Raw genomic sequence first — 7,968 nt, forward strand, 5'->3', positions numbered from 1 at the left:
CTCATCTTTCATTTTCTGTTGAGAGGACTAGTCACACCCTTGAGCTATATTATCAGGTACAGTAAGTGCTACAATTGATACAAAGAACCATTTCCCTGGAGAAGAGCAGGTGTTCAGGGACTTTTAAATAACATGAATAGGCCTTCAAAGATCAGTAGAATTTTAATAGTGTCTTGCACACACTAATACTCAGTAAATGTTTATTGTACTGGCTTGGTGGAGATGAAGGGGAGGCATTTGAAGCTGAGGAAATAACTTGAACAAAAGCAAATGGGGAAAAGAATATGAATCTCCTGTGGCTGTGTTTTGGGTGTTTGGGGCAGTAATTAGAATTACTGGGGCCAGATTGGGGGAATCATAAATGTTATGCTTAGATTCTTATTTGTAGATTTTTTTTACTCTATGGGTAGTTGGAAGCTAAATTTAAAATAAAAATTTTAAATTTCTTTGAAGAATGTTTATGCCCATATCTCATTCTTCCTTGGCCCTCACAACATCCCTGTGACGTGGGAAAGGCAGATGAAGAACTGGAGTCCAGAGGACCTCCCCGCCGCCACTTGGCCTGTTAGGACTTTGTATGTGTTTAGTCCTTCCTCTGAAGAGAGGAGAACTCCATCCCTCCATCTTGCTGCACTTCTAACTTCTATCCCAATTCTTCTTTTAAGGCTAAACCACTGGATCAACCAACTGATTTACCTTGCTGGCATTTTCTATGAGTGACTTGCCCTCCAGCCTCTCCTTTCTTCTACCAGAACTGTTCTCTAGGCTCCTCAGTGGTCTCTTCTCATGAATCATCCTGCATATACTCCCTGAGCTCATACAATGCAATGCAAGGGTTGTGTTACAGAGATGAGTAAGACACCTACCTGCCATAGAAGTTCTTTAATATACTGGGAGGGAAACATCTACACAGATAATTAGAATATTATGTGATGAGAGCAGGACAGAGGTAATGGCAAGTTTTGCCTAGAGTATGCAGTGAAATATGAATAATAACTCACTGTTGAGAATTTTGTAGTACAGGCCCTGCCCAGGTAGCTCAGTTGGTGAGAGCATCATCCTGATACACCAAGGTTGCAGGTTTGATCCCTAGTCAGGGCACATATAACAATCAACCAATATATGCATAAACGAGTGGAACAACAAATTTATATTTCTCTTTCTCTAAAATAAATCAATACATAAAATTAAAATTAAAAACATTTCTGTAGTGCAAATGTATAATAATACATCTTTTGACCATGTCTTCTCTTGAATTCTTGGGTGTTAATCACTGCATTCCTAGAACATGATCTCTTTCGGTGTTGACTCCATTCTTGCCTTCCATGCACTGAAACCAGCTGGCAGAGGGGAAGGAGTGAAACCATAGGCTAAGGTCCAATGGGTGGAGCAAAATATTACATGCAAGAAATATCTGGCCCTCACCTGAACCGGCTTAAGACTGACCTAGTAGCTCCTCAGGTCACTACATTGATCAAAAGAAAGAAAGGACATTGATTGTAAAAACAAGTTGGCACTGAAAAGCAAGGGTCTTGAGTGGAGATGAGATAGGCACGCTCCCCTCTGGAGGACTTCCTGGCATGTAGCGCAAAGCCTGTGGAGGGGGTGGACTAACCACCCTGACCAGTTGGTAATGGGGAGTCCCACACAGGGCAAAGGATACTGCCATCCCACTGTTCTGGTACACTGCAGGCTGGAGGCAGCCCTGTGGTCAGACACAGGCTGGCAAGAGCCATGGCTTAGACCCACACAGGTGGCTCAACCCCAGAGGTCAGGAGTGGATTGTCAGTAGCCCAGGGCTCTGAATTCATCCTGTATCCAGTGCGAATGGGAATCACCTCCAGATCAGCAAGCACCATTCCAGTGGCCTGGTCTTGTGCAGTGCCATAAAAGAAATACTATGCTGGCCAATAGAAACAAGTTGCTTGCCAGCTTATCCTAGACAACCCACAGGCATGAGCCATGAATGCTTTTCAGAGCACCTGGTCAATGTACGCATGAGGTGCAGGGTTGGAGAGTATCCTGAAGAGGAGAAACAGACCAGGACAATCCCAACCACTGAAAGGGAACTTAGAAAAATTCAAAGGTAACATTTCACAGTGTGGGCTCCCCTGAGGCCCAGGACCTGGGCCAGGGACTCTGCTTGCCTAGGTCTCAGGACAGTATTGGATGATAGAATAAAGATGGTCTCAGATTCTTTGCTACTGCTCCCATTAAGAGGTAATCTAATTCCACTCCTGTTGAATCTGAGCTAGTCTTAGTGACTTGCCTGACCAATAGAATGTGGCAAAAGTGAAACTGTGGGATTTCCAAGGTCACAGGAAGTTTTGCAGCTTCTACCCAGCCTCTTGGAGTACTTCTGGTAGCCCTGAGTCATCCTGGAAGAAGTCCAACTACTCTGAGGCCCTCATACCAGACAGGCCATGTCTGCAGGTGCTACAGTCAATATGCTCAGCTGAGAGCCCAGTCTTCCAGCCAAGACTCCAGAAATGTAAGTGAAGACACCTTATACCCTCTGTACTAGTCTATCCACCTGCTAAATCCCACCAGCTGACCTCTGCAGACTCTATATGAAACAGAAGTGTTGCTCAGCTAAACTTCTGCCTGAATTGCTACGTCGCAAAATCAAGAGATTTAGTAAATATTTTAAGCCACTGAATTTGGGGGTGGTTTGTTATGCAGCAATAGATTCCCAACCTCAAAATGTTTATCATCTAATTGAGGAGAGGGGGGTTCAGGGCTTATGAAGGGGTAACAATGCAAGAGAAGGTGTGAATGTGTAATGAGTATTAAAGACAATTAATTTCTGTTGGAATGCAGAAAAGGAAGAGATCCCTTTGAATTTGGATAATAAGGGAAGACTTTCCAGAAGAGATGGGATTTCAGCTGGACCTTAAAATACAAGAAGCGTTAAGACATATGGAGAGGCAGACACAGGGCATTCCTGGCAAGCAGAGAAGTTAAGTTGGGAAGGTGTAGGTAGCCCAAGAGGCAGTCCGTGGGGTTCCTCTTGTCTGGAGCAGAGGGGTCCTGCTGTAGAGAAAGACAAGCTGGAATCACGAAGCAAAGTCACACTGCAGACAGGAAAAATACTTTGTCTCCATCTTGTGGCGTTGGGGACTGTCTGGAAGGTTTTGAGCCTATAATAATGGAATCAAGACCATCTCTGGGAAATCACTATGATGACTTCATGCTCTGTCCTTGTATTTGAACTTCAAGAGTCGTCCCACAGTTCTACTGCTCCAGAATTTGACAAATCAATCCATTGTTAGCCTGTTTGTTCCCTTTATAGTCTGATAAACTTGGAACATATCTGTTTGAAGAATGTTTTTGGTCTGTCCAATTTGATGAAACCATTCGTATCTCTGAAACTACATTAATCTGTTGTGTCTCTCTGGCCATCTCGATCAAATTGAATAGACAATTCTATTACCCTTTCTACCAAACTGTGAGTGGCCCCTTTACTCCCCCAGCCCTGGGCTCCACCCCCTCCCACATACCTTCTGTTCCTCTTCCCTCCTGACCAATCCCCTTGCACCTGTTGTGTGTCCCACCCGAGCCAATGCTCAAGCGCCACTTGGAATAATTGGTGCCAGCTACGAGTTTGTCTCACTGCCTCTACGAAACTGTGAGAGCCTGTTGAAAGGTGCTTGTCACTCCTCAACCACTCCCTTCCCATTCCAATAATCCTCTTTGAAATTGCCCAGAAGATCTTTCTCACAAAGAGATTTGATGTCATAAGCCTTTTGATAGCTCCCTGGTGCCTCAGACACACACTTGGCAGTCAAAGCTTCCTTACTGGCCGAATCCCTGGTCATTTCCCCCATCCTAACTAGAGTCATTGCGGCTCTTATCACAAGGCCTTTGCATGCACTGTTCACTGTGCCCCCTCAAGCACCTCCCCTCTGCTCAAGCCTGATTAACTCTCAGGCTTTGGATGTCTGGTTTTACCTCCTTTGGGGTGCACCCCTGATACCCAGCCTGGGTTAGAATTCCTCCCCCATGCTCCTCTGGCACCTGGTGCTCCCTCTCAGCATTTGCCACAGGTATCTCAATTCTCCGTCCACTAAGCTGAGGGCAGGAGGTATATCTTTCATTTTTGCATTTCCCTGGCATCCAACTCAGTGACTCTAGGTGCTTGTTGAGTATCTGTTGACTTGAAATGGACTCCACTTAAAGAACTCACTCTCCTAGGTCCCCTACCTCCCTGCCATTCCAGAAGCCCAGAATTATTTGAAAGTTCGTTTTCAGGCAATTACAGACTGCCTGATCAGCGGAGCTGTTCTTGCAGAAAGAGTCGTCACTTGAAATCAGTGCAGAGTGCTGAAACAAAATGCCTTTTTTTAAAAACACTTTCATAACCGTTTCTCATTCTGGGCTCATAACCACCTGGTGGGAGGCAGGGCAGGCTTCCCCATCCTGGCTTCCCAGACAGACACACCAAGCTTCAGAGAGACAAACTTGCTTTCTGGAGCTGACCATGGAAGAGGGGACGTAGGTCCAAGCTGCAGTCACATGGCGCCCTGCAGGCAGCTTCTGTATCCTCCTTCCTGTAGACCCAAACAGGCCTTGCCACAGATCAGTAAGATACCTCTGACGGCTTCCACTTTGAACAGCAACAAAACCCTAGTCATCCCACCAAAGCCAAAGAAACATAATCCAACTGCCTCTGGGTTTGCTCCCCAACCCCTTCGATTAAAGCTGAGCAGACAGAAAGGATGACATTTCTGAACTCAGGGGCTGCAATGAGCTGAGAAAAACAAGCATCTGTGGCCCCTGCCGGGACCCACCAGGTGGAGGGGATGTTGCCCCGGGTGCTGCAGGAGGTGGGGAGGAGTCTCCCAGGAAGCTGTCCTCCACGGAGAGTCCATCAGCAAATTGTCTCATGTAGCTATAACAGCCAGGAGCAAGGTGGGGGAGCAGGGTTTCGTCCAAAAAGAGCCAGTGTATTGTAAACATGATAAAAGGGGCTGGAAAGCCCCACTTATCACTGACTAATGTGTCCCCAGGTCATCGGGGAGTTGGACCCCCACCAGCAGCTGAGCAGGGAAGGAGAATTCCCAATTAACCCCATCTAACCCCATCAGCTGTGAGCAGCGCCAGGGCAGAGGTCTGGTTCTCCCTCTTGCTAAGTGATTCCCAGGGTCATTAGGCACTCAGAGGGCGCGGCACAGATTCTAGGAAGTCCTTTGCCAGGCTGCAGAAATGTCTCTGAGCCCCTGCACCTTGGGGCCGCATGCCGCGTGGATCAGAGTGGGTGTGTGGGCATACTTGGAGGAGAGGAGGTCTGAGGAAGACAGAGTTAACAGGAGGCTGGGGCAGTTGCAAGGGGTAGAGGTGGTCTGGTTAGTCCTTCTGGGGGCTTGCAGGTTAGCACATGCAGCAATGGGTTGGCTTAATTTACTCTTGAGGGACTGATTGAGAATTGGTCTCTTTCGGCTCTTAATTCCAATGATCTTATTCATTCCTTACAAGCCCCTTGTATGCAGGTATCTTCATTTATAGATGAGAAAACTGAGGCTCAGAGAAGTTAAGTAAAAGTGCCCAAGTTACACAGTGGGTAAGTGGCTGAGACCTGAACTCAGGGCGTGCTAACTCCCAGCCTGGCATTTCAGCATCCGTTGGATCAGATGCACCAGATCAGGATTAAAGTGTGAAAACTTCTGAGGGATGTTTGGTCAAGTGAGTTCTACTTTACTCTAAATATATTTCACCCCGCCTCCAGGGAGCCTCCGTTGGTTGTCTGCACCTTCTTCTTTTGGGCCCCCATTAACCTGGACCACTGAGGCATGGATTAGTAGACAGAGTTCAGGATTTCATACATAAAGACTGAGTTTGATTTTCCAGTTTGGTCCTTTTGGCCAAATCAATTAATTCCTGAGCCTCAGTTTCTTTATCTCTTAGATGGGGACAATAATACCCACTCTATGTACTTCACCATGTTGAAGGAGGATTGAATAAGAAGGGGAATGAAGGGCTTTGCCCAGGATTTCAGTGTCAGTTATTGTCACAGTGATTGTCCGGAGACCTCCTGTGTAAGTTTCATGCCTTCAGTTTTGGCTTCCTGGTCCCCTTGCCTCTCCAGGCATATTGCCTCCAAATTCACCTGCTTAACAGACCACTTTATGCATGTCTCCCACTCAGGAACCATAATATTTGCTATTGCCTCCGCAGCATGGAACTCAGCTTTCTTGGACAGGCCCACCTCCCGCCCCCAAACCTACAGCCTCTTCTTGCTTGGCCAACCATGGGCTCAAGTTACAATCCTACTCTGGTAGTCCAAACATACTGTGTATTCTCATACCTGTGGGCTTGTGCTGGCTCCTTGAAGTGATCTGTCCCCTCTTCCAAGTTGGCTCAGATCCCAACCCCTCCTCTGGCTGGACTCCTGACCACCCATCCTGTGGAATCCTCTCTACTCTCTTGTCTTCGCCATTCCCTGTGCCTCAGCGTTCACCTCCTGTGCATGTTGACTTTGCATGTGCAATCCATCTCATCCAGCTTAGATCACAAGCTTCCTGAAGGCAAAGACCTGTGTCTTCCAGTGAATCTGTTCACCTGACCTAGTCTGGAGAGGCAGTGGGCCTACGGGGATGTCCTCAGGAGCCAATCCCTCTACAGGTCAGAAAGAGGTATCTTGCCCTGGCACGTGAGGCCCTGAAGTAGTGGTACTCTGTGGATCTGCCTTACTGGAGAACTCCATATATAAATTGACATCCATAAATTGACTGGAGGAGTGGAAGGCCAGTGTGTATGGGGGGGGGAGGTGTTTTTGGCAAGTGGCAACATTATGGGGCCTGGCAAAGAGTGCCAACGTAGAAGCCCTTCCCTCTATTCTAGTGCCCCATAGAGCTTTCACCAAGCCCACAGGAGTCCCTGTATCATCCCCCTCACCTCCACCATTCAATGAGTCCTCAAAGCTTCAGGTGTGCAGTGGGAGGCAGGGATGCTGAGTAAGTTCTCTCCACGCCCTTGATTACCAAGGAACTGAGAACCAACCAGCCTGCTCATTTCCCCAGGAAGAAACTGAGGTGCAAGGAGGGGATGTGACCTGCCCACATCACACAGAGTTCGAAGCCCAGCTGGGGTTGGAACAACATGCCTGACTCCCAGCCCAGTGCTCAGCTCCCTGCCTCACCCTGCCTCTTGGGTGCCACACACAGCAATGCCCTGCGTACAGGGATTCTGGAAGCACAGACCAGAGGCAAGACTTCAAGTGCCATTCCTGCATTCTGATTGCCTTCAACCTGCGAGGGGGTGCAGAAGCCCCTCCAGACTGAAAAGTCTCCAAGGAGGAGTCCCTGAGCCTCTCCAGGTCTCCCAAACCTGCTGTGCCTTGGCATATCCTGTCTGTTTTTTTTTTTAATCTCTTTGAAATGAAGGTGCTGTCCCCTTGACCCAAGCTGCATGGTCTCAGGCTCTGCTGTCCAACAGGCTCACCACGGGCCCTGTTAGCTGGTGAGTGCTCGAAGTGTGACTGACCAGTGCAAATCGGCCTGGGCTGTAAGTATAAGATATACACTGGCTTCCAGAAACATGATTAAAAATACATAAAATATCTCAACACTTTTTTACATTGACTCATGTTGAAATGATAATGTCATTAAAGTGAATTGCACCTATTTCTTTCCCGTTTTTAAGCTGACTTTTTTTTTAAAGATTTTATTTATTTATCTTAGAGGGTAGAGAAGATGAGAGAGAGACAGAAATATCAATGTATGGTTGCCTCTCATTTGTCCCCTGCTGGGAACTGGGAACTGGCCTGCAACCCAGGCATGTGCCCCGACTGGGAATCGAACTGCGATCGTGTGATTTGCAGGCCCGCGCTCAATCCACTGAGCTACACCAGCTAGGGCCGTTTTTAAGCTGACTTTTAGAACTTTAACATTAAACACGGGCCTCGCATTTGCAGGTGTGCTCTGTTTCCATGGGACAAGGCTGGTCCAGACTATACCCTGCGGCTCCCCT

Source organism: Sturnira hondurensis, unplaced genomic scaffold (assembly GCF_014824575.4).
Source record: "Sturnira hondurensis isolate 20B ecotype Veracruz unplaced genomic scaffold, ASM1482457v3 Scaffold0018728, whole genome shotgun sequence".
NCBI classification, from domain to species: domain Eukaryota; kingdom Metazoa; phylum Chordata; class Mammalia; order Chiroptera; family Phyllostomidae; genus Sturnira; species Sturnira hondurensis.